The sequence below is a fragment of the Ochotona curzoniae genome, unplaced genomic scaffold (assembly GCF_017591425.1).
Source record: "Ochotona curzoniae isolate NIBS_2020 unplaced genomic scaffold, NIBS_Ocur_1.0 contig_2599, whole genome shotgun sequence".
NCBI lineage: Eukaryota > Metazoa > Chordata > Mammalia > Lagomorpha > Ochotonidae > Ochotona > Ochotona curzoniae.
This window is the reverse complement of record NW_024465520.1, coordinates 12,204,696-12,219,323: the sequence shown is the minus strand read 5'-3', so window position 1 is coordinate 12,219,323 and position 14,628 is coordinate 12,204,696.

The window sequence follows — 14,628 nt, the reverse complement described above, 5'->3', positions numbered from 1 at the left end:
CTATTACAGCTAAAGTAAGGAAGGTCAAAAGAAATGAAAGGCAGTCTAAAGAAATAAATTGAGCCTGGCACAGTAGCCTAGTGGCTAAAGTCCTTGCCTTGCACACACTGGGATTCCATATGGGTGTGGGTTCTAATCCTGGTGGCCCTGCTTCCCATCCAGTTCCCTGCAAATGGAAGATCTGTTTTTCCTCCTCTCTGTATGTTCTATTTTCCAATATAAATAAATAATACATTTTTTTAAAAGATAAAATCTCACAAAAAAGAAAGAAATGGAAAGCAGTTGAAAGAGATGAAGCATAAACATATTTCAAAAGTTCATGAAAATGTATATTATGGAAAAACTGCACATAGATTTCAAAACTACCCTGTATAAAAATAAAATTACTTTTACATTTCATTTTTCCACAAACTTTTTGAAGTCCCTTCACACATGTGCCACAAACCTTTAGGGTGTTTGCTAGCACTGGTCTAAGCTAACTGGCTGAAGACAGGTGACAAATCCAAAAAACAAAACGTTCAAGAGAATAATAAAGGTTAGAAGAAGGGTGTGCGTGGTGGCCCCTTCAGATGCCTGCATCCCGCGCCAGAATGCTTGGGATTTAGACTCACCTCTGTTTCTTGCCGATGAAGTACGCCTGGGAGGCAGCAGATCATGGCTCAAGTATTTGGGTCCCTGGCAAACGGGGCGGGGTGGGGGGAGAGAGCTGCATGGAGCCCCTGGCTCCTGGCTTCAGCCTGCCCAGCCTTAGCAGTTACAGACATTTTGGGAAGTGAACTAGCAAGGATGAAGGATCTCTCTGTCTCTCTCAACTTATTACTCTGCCTCTCAAATAAAATTAAATTAAAAAAAAAAATTCAGGGTCAGTGCAATAGCAAAGCAAGTTAATCCCATATGGACACCAGTTCCAGTCCCAGCTGCTCCACTTTGAATCCAGCTCCTTCGTTAAGGGCTGGAAAAGCAACAGAGGATGGCCCAAGGCCTTGGGCCCCTACACCCATTTGGGACACCTGGAAGAAGCTCCTGGATATTTGGGGAATGAATCAGCAGATAGAAGATCTCTCTCTGTCTCTCCTTCTTTATATATAATCCTGACTTTCGAGTCAAGCAAATAAATCTTCAAAAAAATCTTGTCAAGAGCTCAGGAGGCCAGCAGCGTGGAGTAGTGAGTTAAGTAGCACTGACATTCCATACGGGTGCTGGCTTGAGTCCTGGCTGCTCCACTTCCAACCCAGCTCCCTGCTAATGAGCCTGGGAAAGAAGCAAATATGGCCTAAGTACGTGGGTCCCTGCACCCTGTGAGAGAGCCTGAGGAAGCTCCTGGCTCCTGGCTTCACGGCAGCGCAGCCCTGGCTGTCACGATCACTTAGGGGAGTCGATCAGGAGCTGGAAGTTTCTTTCTCTTTCCCTCTCTCTAAAACAAATAAATAAATCTTTTTTTTTTAATGGACTCAGGAAAACTTACAGAAATGTGTGAGGAAAGGTTAAAAAAAAAAAAAAAAAAAAAAAGGTCATTCCACGTGGAAAAGAAAACCCTAGCAGCTGGTTGGATCACAACAAACTTCAACTTACAATATCTGTTACCCAGGTCAGGGGTGGTCCGCTCTCTCACAGAACCAAATGGGAAGATGGCACAGATTTCCTGCCTAAGGGCCTGGACAGCAGACAGACTTCACGGTGTGACAGGACTCCTAGATTTCAACTAGGCGATCATAATGTGAGAAGTGTGTTGTCCTAAGGTCCTCAGACCCCGGGGGCCACTTCCAGCACAGCAGAGTACCAGAATGAAGACAGGAAAGCAAAACCCAAAGAGCGGAGCGAGAACGGATTTCCTAGTAGGTGTTTGGACATCAGCAGGGCGCACCCACATGTCACAGAGGAAGCCCTTCCGCGGACAACGCTTGTCCCGAAGTCCAGCCCCCTTCTCAGTTCTCTCCTCCTCTCTCTCGCTCCCTCCTCTGCACCCTCTCCCCCCGCCCAGTCCTCTCTCTGCCTCTTCATTGGCAGTTCCACACTCAGATTCCCTCAAAGGCTTCTGTCACCCTCCCGTGTAGCTCCCTCCCAAGATGGGAAATTGGGGAAGCACAGAAATTAGCCACCCCTGGAAGATGGCAAAGACAGATGCCCCAGGGCTGGCCTCCTCCCAGAGGTGCCCCCAGCCGGTGCCCGCAGCCTGCTAGTGATATTTGGGGTCTATTCTTTGGACAAACTGGGGTCTCGGGTGCCTTCACCCCATACACTGGTCCCATCTTAGCCCATGCAGACCCTGAAAACCCCTCCAACATCCGTCTCCACCTCCTCTTCCAACAGCCCCTAATGGTCCCGCACTGCGAACTCGCCCCACCTGAGCCTCCTGAGCCCTAACAGGCCTCTGCTTTCAGGTGCCTACAGCAAAGCCTGTAAGAGCTTCTAGATCCTTCTGTTTTAAAGAAACCAAGGCACTGCTTAATCCCCTCCTGCTTGGACTCAACTCCATTCCTCTCCCTCATCTCCCTTCTCCCGGGGGGCTCTCCTTCCTCTGTCTGGACTGTGTGCATATGTGTGTATGTGTGTGTGCTTGTGAAGGTCGGCCTTCCTTCTTACGCACACATGGACACCTTTCTAGAAGCAAATGGTGTTACCTATTTTTCTTTCCTTTCAGGGGGAGACACTGATTGTCCTGTTTTTCTTCAGAACCTCTAGGAACATTTTTAAAGCATATCAGTGTTTAAATAGCATTCCCATTACATCCTTATATAGCCAACTTATCTCTCTTTATCAGGACATAAATATGAACACGTTGAACTTTTTCCAATTTTACTTTCATCCAACACTCCATATTTCCCTTTCCCATCATTGCATGATACCCCGGGTGGATTGTTTCATTTTATCCTCACTTTTATTAATAGACTATCTGAAACTTGAACTTCAAGCTCTATTTAAATTCCATCTTGTCCAGACGCCACCACTCCAAAAAGGCTTGAGTCAGCCGCTTGGATGAGGTAGGGGCTGCGCGAGTGCTGACCCGCCTCCCAAGCTTGGCTCATCCAGTACTGAAGTCAGGAACAGAGAAAACGAAAGGGACAGTGACTCGTTTTTCAACAACATCAACTGTGCCCCCCCCCTTGTCAACTGCTCTGCTTCTCTAGCAAATTCTGAGTGTGGGTGCCAGCCCCTCAACTACACCGTAGGTCAGAGTTAGAGGGGCCTTGGGTGGGTGTGGGGTCTCTCCACTGCACACTTCCCACAGATGAGTGATTCAGCTCCCGTCAGAAGTAGAGCAGCTGGGACTTAAACCAGCGCCCACATGAGTTGCCAGCACCCAAAGTGGTGGCTTGCATTCCGACACAGCCAGTTAAGTTGCCAACAGTAGCACCAACATCCCATACAGGCATCAGTTTGAGTCCAAGTTGTTCCACTCCTGATCCAGCTCCCTGCTAAAGCTCCGAGAAGAGCCATGGACGTTTGCCCAAGTGCTTGAGCCCTTGCTACCCACGCAGACTTCTGAAAAGCTTCAGGACAGACTTCAACCTGGCCCATCCCTGCAGGTGCAGCAGCTTGCGCAATGAACCCTCCCTTGCTCGTTTCAGTCTGCCTTTCAAATAAATAAATAAGTACATCCTTTTAAAAACATCTTGAAAGTTGAGTCCTTATAATCAAATACTGTTTTGTACAAATCGGCAATAATAAGAGCATTCATTTCCCCCTCCTTAATGCTCCACCTTCTGTTCAAATCTATATTATTCTAACTAGTACCGTTATTAAAATCAGATTCTATAAATGAAAATGACTAATATATAACATATATATATATTAGTAATTTTAGATACATTTCATCTGAGCAAGATTTTTGAAAAAGAAGCCCTGGTGAGTTCAAGAATCTTTGCTCTGAAAAGTTTTGGGATATGAGTGTTCCAGTAAACAACCTCTTTTTAAAAATTAAAGATAGTAGTAAAAATTTTAACAGCAAAGAAAATGTCTTAGAACCTTCGTGGAGCATCATTCAGCAGTAAAATGCTGCCGCCTTCTGGACAAGCTGCACTTGGCCTGCTAAACGGAAAACTGCTCAAGAGATTCATCTTAATGAAAAACAATAACATTTTTGAGAAAAACCTTATAATAAAATTCATGTAATTTTTGAAGAAAATAGAATTAAAGAATTAAACTTTGAAAAGTACCTAGATTATGTTTTCAGAGCAGTAGAACATTTAAACTGCCCATCCTACAGAAATGCCTTATCTACGCTTTTAAAAATTGCTTATTAGGGGACAGATAGCCTAGTGGCTAAAGTCCTCGCCTTGTACGCACCAGGATTCCGTATGGACACCAGTTCTAATCACGGCAGCCCTGCTTCCCATCCAGCTCCCTGCCTGTGGCCTGGGGAAGCAGCTGAGGATGGCCAAAGGCCTTGAGACCCTGCACCCATGTGGGAGACCCAGAAGAAGACGCTCCCAGTTTCCTGCCTTTGGATCAGCTCAGCTCCAGCCATTTTACCCACTTGGGGAGTGACTCATCGGACAGAAGATCTTCCTCTCTGCCTCTTCTCCTCTTTCTATATCTGACTTTCCAGTTAAAAATAATCAATAAATAAATCTCTTTTTAACCCCTACCTGTGTTTCTAGTAGGCATGCAGTGTAACTACACCGCTTCAGTGTTGTGTGTGAAGTGGTGTGACAACAGCAGCCAGCCCGTGCAGTTGTTGTGAAGGTAGGAAGGGATCACGCATGCTCGGTGCTGTTCCGCCACCACTGGCACGCTCACCTCAGTCACTCACTTGTGCTCAGCATCTGCTTCTGGACAAACTGCATGTCTCCCTACCAGCTCTTCAATGTTATGAACCAGGAGGTTAGTTTTTTAAAACCCCTGGCCACCAAAATTTAAAATGTTGTTCTTATACTTCTTATCCAGTATACCATACAGTTATACGCTTTGTCTTTCAATTACAAAGGCATAAATTCTGGTGACCACTGTTATTTGGTTGACCTACTAGCCAAATGAATCAACAGATTTATTTTGTGGCCAGAGAAGCACGTGTCCCTGGAATGCACATTTTAACCTGCTAAACAGCTGGTGTTACGAGGAAACATTCTGACTGCATTTCACTCCCCAATATAGAATCAGCTGTCACACGCCTGACTCAAAACCATTTGGTAAATCACCCTAAGGAAAATGCTAGACAACACCAGAGCCATCATCATGGAGCGCTAAAAAGACACTAGGCCACTAGATGGCAGTGCCTTTGCGCAGCAGGTGCTACTGAACCATAACTGGTTTATACATGGCCCAAGCATTGATAGCTCCGATTCTGTGCTGGGAACTCTCAGGAACTGACTGAACTGAGGCTAGGAATATCCACAGCAGGTTCACAGGCACAGCCACAAAGTCTCCCTAGAGTTATGAAAGGAAAGAAGTAATTTAAAATCTCTGCCTGCAATCTTCTTTGGAGCAGGGTTTTTTTTTTTTTTTTAAGTAAATTATTGAGGATAAGACTGGAGACTGGATAACTCGTGTCTTTTCAATTCACTTCGGTGTAACATGAAACCTTAATAACCACAGAGTAACATAATTCCCTGGCAGTTTATCCCAGCTGGCTACAGGGACCTTTGAGCCTCTACCTTTTTACCCAGTCCAGCAGCCCAATCTTGTCTGCCACTTTCTTTTCAATTAATTCTTGGGGAAGGCCGGCCGTGAACCTGTGCCATCTCCCAGAAAGCAATAAGATCTAGTCCTTGTGGAATAAAAAGGCCGTTGGAATGAAAGGTGAATAGATTAGTTTCTCATCTCCCACAAGAACTTAAGAAGGAAACAAAATATTTTAAATTTCAACACTAAGATTTTAAGAGTCATGAAAATTTTATGAGATATACAATCAGCTAAATGTCTGTGCTCCCCTCACACGGTACGAGAGGTGTTTGTCTCTTTGGGCAGTTTGTACACAGCCACGACAGACACAGGGCGGAGCTTTCTAACCCTATTTGTAGTTTGCAAAGACTTGTGTCTGATTCAAGGCAGGTGGTGTAAAATTCAACTTGTCCACTAGATGGCCCCAATACATACCAAGTGTCCTAAACTCTTTAAGGCAAAAAACACTGAATGATCATCTAAAAAATTAATAGCAACTTACTAATAGCCTTATAAGATGGAGAATTGCACATAAGCTTTTATCTCAATTTCAACCCTCCTGCAAAAGACAGAAAAAGAATAGCATAGCTGTTAAAGTCCTCACCTTGAATGTGTCGGGATCCCATATGGGCGCTGGTTCTAATCCTGACAGCTCCATTTCCCATCCAGCTCCCTGCTTGTGGCCTGGGAAAGCAGTCGAGGATGGCCCAAAACCTTGGGACCCTGCACCCATGTGGGAGGCCTGGAAGAGGCTCCTGGCTTCGGATTGGCTCAGCTCAAACCGTTGCAGCCACTTGGGGAGTGAATCATCGGACGGAAGATCTTCCTCTCTGTCTCTCCTCCTCTCTGTATATCTGTCTTTCCAGTACAAAAAAAAAAAAAAAGAAAAGAAAAGAAAAGAAAGCAAGTAAACATTATAAAAACTCAGGGGAAATAAAGAATGGGACAAAAAAAATCAGCTGCCCAAATACCTCCTTGGGGAGTTGAGAGGCTGACGATGACTGACTGACTTAGGAAAAAAGTTAACCAGCAGAGGGGACACAACAGCACGCAGCCCAGGCACCCCTAACATGCGGGGTTGGAGGAGGAAAGCGGCCATCTCCCACCCCCGGATCTGCAAAGGCAAGGGCCAGAATGAACAGAACACTGAGTAACACTGGAGAAATCCACCTGCTGGCCTGTACGACCTCCCAGCCTCTTTGCCCACCAATTTCCCAGAAAACCATCAGACTAAGCAAGTTGTTCCTGCCTTCTAAACTCGGTACGGATGGATCCAGCCTGATACAACATTTGGTGACCCCGCCCCTCAGAAATGGTCTAGCTCCTTATGTCTTAATCTTTCAGTTAGCCCCCCACTTCCTTCCATAATCAGTTTTCTATCTTCCCTGCTAAAGATCAACAGCTAACCAAGGACCACCAAACATTTTAGGAAATGTGGCTCAGTGGGTTATGTTTGTGCCTACAGCAGCAGCAGCAGCATCCTATATGGGTGCTGGTCCAAGTCCAGTTCCCTGCTAATGTGTTAAGGCAACAGGAGATGATCCAGGTGCGTGGCCCCTCTGTACTCAATGGGAGACGTGGAAGCAGCTCTGGCTGCTGGCTTTGGCCTGGCCCAGCTCTGGATGTTATGGCCGTTTGCAAAATGAACCAATGGATCTAAGGTCCTGCTCTCACTTTCTCCATCTCTCTCTCTTTAAAATAAATAATATATTTCAAAAAAGAAGAAGAACACCCTCTAACGTAACAGCCACAGTAAAAAGGGAAGGGAGAACTGGTGTTCAACCAAAACTCTAGTGGCCCAGGGTTATCTGGGGCAAAAGGGTTTGCTGAGTTATTATGATATGGGACACAGAGGCAGCCAGCCAGTTCCAGTCTGCATGAGCCACAGGCTCTAAAAGCCCCGTAACTATGGGACTACGCTCCAACTGATCCATCAGAATGGCCCCTTCCCAGGGATGCCCTTGTTTCAGCTGGGACCCGAGAAAGAGCAGCATAGCTATGAAGCTGCCTGCGGAGCTGTGCAGGTGCTGTGACATTGCAGAGGCAACACCCCTCCCTCCTAAAGGGGGCCAACAAGGGCGGCGGATGGGAAGCTGTCTCATCCCTCGGGTGCTGCGCAGGTGCCCTGTCTCTCTCCCCAACACCTCCAGCCTTCACTCAGTCCTCTGGCTCATGACCCGCTCACAACGGCATGCGTGTTCACTTGGATGTGATTGCTCTGTCCATCTTACATGTGTCTGCACCCAGAACGCTTGTCTAGGCAGGAGCCTGGGTGAATTTACCCTTGCCCGCATCTTTAACAGATGTTACGCAGCACAGGAGCCTGAGACAAGCTTCTGCTATCACCAGCAACAAGATAAAATAACAGAAAAATGCCTCAAGACCCAAGAGCCAAAAGCATTTTCACAACAAAGACAGGAAGAAGGAAAGCATACACTGAGAACATGACCTTCCATTGGCCCTAGAAAGACGGGCAGGACCATGCAGACCAGGGAAGGCTCAGGTCGCGTCCCTTAAGGAGCCCTCCTCGTGTCTGGACTGGTCAGGGTTAGTAGTTCACAAAGTTTATACTTGTTGGCTGGAGGCATTGGCATCTTTGCTAGGCCACCTGACCTCAAGTCAAAGTTTTAATGTTCATTCAGGGAATTAAAGAGGTTGTTTTGTTTTTGTCAGTTGTCCCCCATTAGCTTCCCTTATCTCCCCCTTCTTCTCCCTTCAGTCTGTGGAACAAATTTGGGACATCTCAGAATGTTTCTTTTATTACAAAGAAAAGAAGAGAAAAGTGAAAGACATTGTAATTAGTATCCTCAGAAAAAGAAGAAAAGCTGTTGGATCGGTGAAATGAGAATAATAAGCTATTTAAAGCCTTTTAAAAAAAAGTGCTCAGAAATTTAAAAACAAAGTAAGCTTCAACAGAAAGCTTAAAGGGAAATTTTGAGGGGACCATACACTAGAATAAAAGCGAATATAAGGTCCGAGGAACATGAGAGGAACACCAGTGCTGTGGATAACAAAGGCAGCCTCACTTCTTGTCTCATGATAAAGAATTTCCACACCAATGGGACAGCGAGCAAAGCAGGAGTTATCGACGTGACAAGTCGGCTACAGGAAGCGAGCAGTTCCCGGGAAGCCTGTGGACACTGCTTTTCTGTTTGCAAATGTGGTACCTAGATCCAGCCAACCAGGGAAGCACAGATGAACAGCTACCGACCAGAAAGCTGGACTACCAACCAGAGGACTGGCCTAACAGCCAATCACAGGTCTGGGAGAGCAATCAATCAGACAGGGATAAAAACCCATCAGAATACTGGAATTTATAATCTTGTCTAGCTACTCTCATGCTAAAACCAAAAACCCATCAGAGGGTGGGGGTCAGTAAGCACACCTCTCCTATTCCTGGGTGTTGTTAAAGGCAGCCTCTGGGAAGAGGAAAGCACTTTTGTTCATTCTTTTTTTAAGATTTATTTTATATTTTATTGGAAAGTCAGATATACAGAGAGGAGAGACAGGAAGATCTTCCGTCCATTGATTCATTCCCCAGGTGGATACCCAAGAGTTGCTGAGCTGATCCGAGGCCAGGAGCCCAGAACGTCTTCCAGGTCTCCCATGTGGGTGCAGGGTCCCAAGGCTTTGGGCCTTCCTCGACTGCTTTCCCAGGCCACAAGCAGGAAGTTGGATGGCGATAACGGCTGTGGGATTAGAACCAGAACCTTACCCATGCACTCAACTGTGCATTTGCCACTTTAGTTGCTCAACTCCTCTGCCATTAGTCTCATCCTTATCCCAAGATCTCTACTATCCAAAGTGTCTAACTAGACCACCATCCTTTATCACCTATCTATGTAAACTCCAACTAACATACCAACTCTTCCCCCCCACTCCCCCCCCCTGCCCGTGTTAGCCTGAAAGAAGTTCTAGAAAAACAAAACAGAATGAATCAATCAGAGAAAACTATTGAAAAACATAATAAAAGAACATTTCCCCAAACTGAATTTCCAAATTGAATGCATCAGCCTAATGTCCTCTGATTAAATTTTAAAATCTAAGGCGCATCCCAGGACAGCTCTAGAACAGAAGGTGCAAACAATCATGAAACTTTCAGAGCACAAAAAAGTTGCAGGCATAAAATAGTAACAACATATTGGACATCTAAATCACACTGGGAATTAAGTCAACACAACAACATCTTCAAACTTTCAAGAATGTATCATTTTCACACCTACGGTTCTATACCAAACTCAACTCTGAGGGGTGTGTGGGCACAGTAGAGGCTGTGCCTTCAACACACTCTTCCCCAGTAAGCTACTAGAGTATAAATCAAGTCAGAGGAAGACACACACGGCTCCATCCAGGCGGGGGGAGGTGAGTGGGAAGCCAAAGGGGAGAAGGAGCCACGGCCACCGGGTGGGTGCACAGAGCTCTCCGCCCCACGAGACACTCGGGTGGCTGTGCACAGGGGGCCGCTCAGGTGAGGCATCCGCCAGAAAGAAAAGGCCAGAACTGCTGGATGGGTTTTCCCCTTCATTTGACCTCACCATGAGGATCTTGGTCTCTTGGAAAGTATGGATGTGGATTAGTGCTAGATACATAAGACAGTAAGCAAATAATAAGATAATGCAATGTGCCAGAGTGGTGGCATAGCAGCCTAACCTCCTCCGTCTGTGGAGCTGGCGTCTCACACGGCACCAGTTAGGATCCTGGGTGGTCTCTTTTAATTTGCTAATGGCTTGGCAAAACAGGGGTGGAAGGCCCTAGTTTGGGGGCCTGTACCCACATGGGAGACCTGGAAGAAGTTCCTGGCTCCCAGGTTTGGACCGGCCCAGCTGTGGCTAGAGTGGCCAGTTGGGGAGAGAACCAGAAAGATGGAAGGTTTATGTCTCTCTATTTTCTCTCTGTAATTCTTTCAAGTAAAATTAAAAAGTCATTTATTAAAGACTGTGATAATATACGAACCTTAATTAAAACTTGGATTTGAATATTTCTGAAGATCATAAAGGCATTGCTGCAACAGTTGTGAAAATTTGAATAAAGATCACCAATTTTAAAATACTGTGTCAGTATGAGTTGCCTAAGGGGTGATAGCAGTGTTATAGCAGTTAGGAATATTTAAAATTATCAGGTGATAGAGGAGGAAAATTGCTGAAGAAAGACTTTTCACCAAAAAAAAAAAGTAAGGCTAAAGTAATAGATACATCACAGGTGGGAGGAGGCCAAGGCTGCACAATAGTCGGGAAGGCTCAGGGTCGAGGCAGAGCCACACTCCTCCAGTCAGTCAACAAACGCGGATGTTACCTGCTATGGCACAGTTCCTGGCACTGAGATTCGGCAGCAAGGAAGCCACCTCCTTGCCTGACAGAACCTAAATTTTCTGGTGGTTGGTGTGGAAGGGAAGGAGGCCACGAGGGAGACACGCATCGTGAATTGAGAGCCTTCCAAATATGTGGGTGTGCTGGCATTGGACCACGAGCCTGGAGGGAAAGATCCAGAAGATACCAAGAAGGCCGGGCCCAGAGTCACCAAGAGGCCTTCAGCACGTGTGAGGGTTTTAGGTTTTACTCTTAGTGCGTTCTGCAGAGGAACGGGAAAGGAAAGCCACGTGTTGAAGGGTTACTTTGGCTTCTCTGTTGAGAACAGACTGTAGGGAGGCCCTCTGTGTCACAGGGCTGAGAGCAGCAGGTGACGTGTGAGAATCGAGTCATGCGGAGGTCATGATGGCCCGGCAGGAGCAGGTGTCACAGCGAGGGTGAAACTGAGCTTGAGCAACCAGAAAGAGAGGAACTGCGATATTGGGGAAGTGTTTTGCTGTGAACGAAAGATTAAAAATGGAGCAGCTGTTGGAGGGGTCATGAGATGAAAAGGCAGGCTGAGCTTCTAATTGGACATGCTAGAGACTATGCCCTGATGAAAAAACCATTGGTTAATAATTATTGTTTGTATCGATTGGTATACAATTAGTTTCAGTTGACACTGTTTGATCATACATGAGGAGGGAACACTTGCTGCTGCAATGATCTTAAATGAGGTGCAAGTACCTGGCTTCCACCAGTGCAGGAGGGCTCCTGGGGACCTGGGGGTGCAGGCTTGCAGGGGGTCTGGGCAATAGCATTAGAGAGGCATCAAGGACCTGGGGGCTGGCACCCAGGCAGGTAGAGAGGGTGGGGACTCCCCCACATGCTTGGCCCGGGTGGGGTTGGGGGGAAGACAGGGGAGAGCCTAGGTTAGCATGCTGACATGGTGTGGTGGTGAACCGGGCTTGAAGAACTATGAACATGCTTGGGTCTCAGGTAGGTGGAGGGGTTGGATCCCAGGCCAGTACACATGCCAAAGGACTGGGTCTAAGGACTTGTCTATGAGCTTGGGTCCCTGGAGGGCCGGCAGAGCACCAGGCCAGCACACTACCCCACCAGAAGCTTGGAAAGAACAGACTGAGGAACCCAGGTGTTCCCAGGCACAGGGACTGTGGATTGCTCAGGGAAGGGGTATGGAGCATGGAAGAGAGGACAACTGAGGGAGTACGTTGCAGGTGAGGAATGACTTCTGGGGGACTTCTGCCGACAAGAAGGTGACCTGACAGGGGAGCTTGGGGAACTTCTCTGTCAGGACACGGACCCTGCAGGTGAGCAAAAGAACCAAGGCAGGGGCAGCCCAGACCAGCCCAGATTATAGTACCTGCTAGTATGCGTGTGGGTCAGGTCTCGGGGAGGCCAGGCTGGGCCAATTCACAGCACCCACTGGCAGATGTGAGAACCAGGATGGGGTGTAAGATAAGCCAGGTTGGTGTACAACACCAGCCAGGTCACATTAGGGCCAGCACTGGTGATAAGCCAAGCTGGGCTAGACTGTAGCACCCACCAGCACGAGCTGGAACTGGGACAGACCAAGATGAGCCAGGCTGCAGCACCCAGCAGCAAATGCCAAGGTGAGGCAGGCCATGCCAGGCTAGGCGGCAGCACTCAGCAGCACCCAGGGGTGAGGCCCAGTAGGGGGCAGCAGAGCCGCCTTTGCAGGGCCACTGCTCCTGCTGTTGAGCATAAGAGCCAGGACAGACCACACTAGGCAGGGCTACAATACCCGGCATATGAGCTGGGTTGGGGAAAAGCCAGGCTTGGCCTAAACAACTGTATCCACTGGTGTGTGCATGAGCCAGATTAAGTGCAGGCTGGTCAGGTTTGCTGCAGCATCAGCTGGCAAGTGCTGGGAATGGGAGCAAGTCCTATCAAGCTAGACTGCAGAACCACTTGAAAAGTGCAAGATCCAGGGCTGGGAGTGGGCCTAGCAGGGAAACTGTGGGCACCCCTCTGATATGGTTGCAGCTCCCACTGGTTAGCATGAGAACTAGGGCTGGGGGTGGGCCTGGCAGTACAGGCAGTAGCACCTGCCAGCATAAGTTTGGGCTGTAAAGTGGGACCGGTTGGACTGGTCTAGGCTGCAGCGCCCATTAATATGCACAAAAACCAAATGAGATGCGGGACAGACCGGACCAGTTTGCTGTACACACCATCATGCACGGGAACTATGGCTGTGGGCGGACCTGGCAGGGATTATTGGGGTCTCTTTGACTATTACTGCAGTTCCCACTGGCGTACTTGAGGGCTGAGTGTGTGGTAGGCAGGGTTGGGCTGGGCCACAGCATCCATTGGTTTGTTGAAGAGATGGGGCTGTGAGCCAAGTGTTGGCAGTGAATATTTGGGCAAACGGAGAGGTGGACTATGTCAACTAGTGGATTCTGGAGAGATTCCATTGTACTTGGAATGGAGAGCTTGGCAGTAATTCAGAACTAATGAACTATCAAAACCTCTTGAGCAGGACCCTCAGAGCATGCCCCACATTGGGGACCCTGGGTGGTGTCAGGTGGTTGTCCTCCATCCCAGGGTACAGACACATTTAGGACATTCTCTTCCTCTTCCACCAGACACAGAAAGAAGAAAAAGAAACTAGGAAACAATGGTCTCATCCATCTTCTATTCCTCAACCCTTCCCACCTTAATCCATGGTCCACGTAGTCATGCACCCTTCTCAAATATGCAATCATCATTAAAAATAAAATTTTAAAAATTTTAATGATGCTGAATAAGTGCAGGTGAGGGGTCCTTGGGCATATGAGTAGCATCTGTCTTTAGCTCAGAGCATGGAAAGTCCACCCACAGAAACAGCAGGGACGGCAGAATACAAGGACCAAGATGCACAGTGATGGAGTCAAGAAAATTCTATTTGGCTCACTTTTGTTTTCTTAAAGAAACTGACAGAATGAGAATGGTAAGTGTGTTAGAGGTCAGAAAAAAGAATAGAAGGTGTGGAAACTACGGTATCTTGGATACTTTGTCATCTAGAGGGTTGTCTAGGAGACCATAGAAGTTCCAGGGAAATGCGCCTTTGTCAGGTAGCACTTCAAGCTGGGGTCAATTAGCACAAGTCCTGCTGTCACAGTTGTCTGTCTGCAGCTACATTAGGCTCAGGGGTTCAGGTTGGCAGCTGAGATTTGGGAAATTACTGTAATCACTGCCCATGGCATTCAAACTAAGTTTAAAAGCATAGTGAGAATACAACACAGGATGAAAAGAACTACTGGAAAAAGTGAGCTGCGAGGGTTGCAGGTGGCAGCATAAGACTGGGGTTACTGCTGGGCTCGGGCTGATCACATGTGTGGGAACTGAGTGACTGTTACAGAAAAGAGGCTGCGACAACTGCAGAGGGACATCAAGGAATGGCGAAACCTAGCTATGAGAAGGTATTGGGTATTGAAATCAAGGTGCTTTCGAGAATGGCAGTGAGCAGAGGTGTGGGGTTCTCAGGTTGAGTGGGGTTTCTGTTACAGTCAGAAGGGGAAAGCAGCATTTACAGATGGAGGAGGAAGAAAAAATTTGCTTAGGCTTGCCAAGCTGAGCGGGAGTAAAGCATCCAGGCGGAATCATGTTGACAGCTAGAGAACATGGCTGACTGGTTCTCTTTTCTCAGCCAGAATAGACTTAGTATCAAAATGTACAACTTTCTGTGACATCCTGATAAGACACAAACTCTGTGGAAACC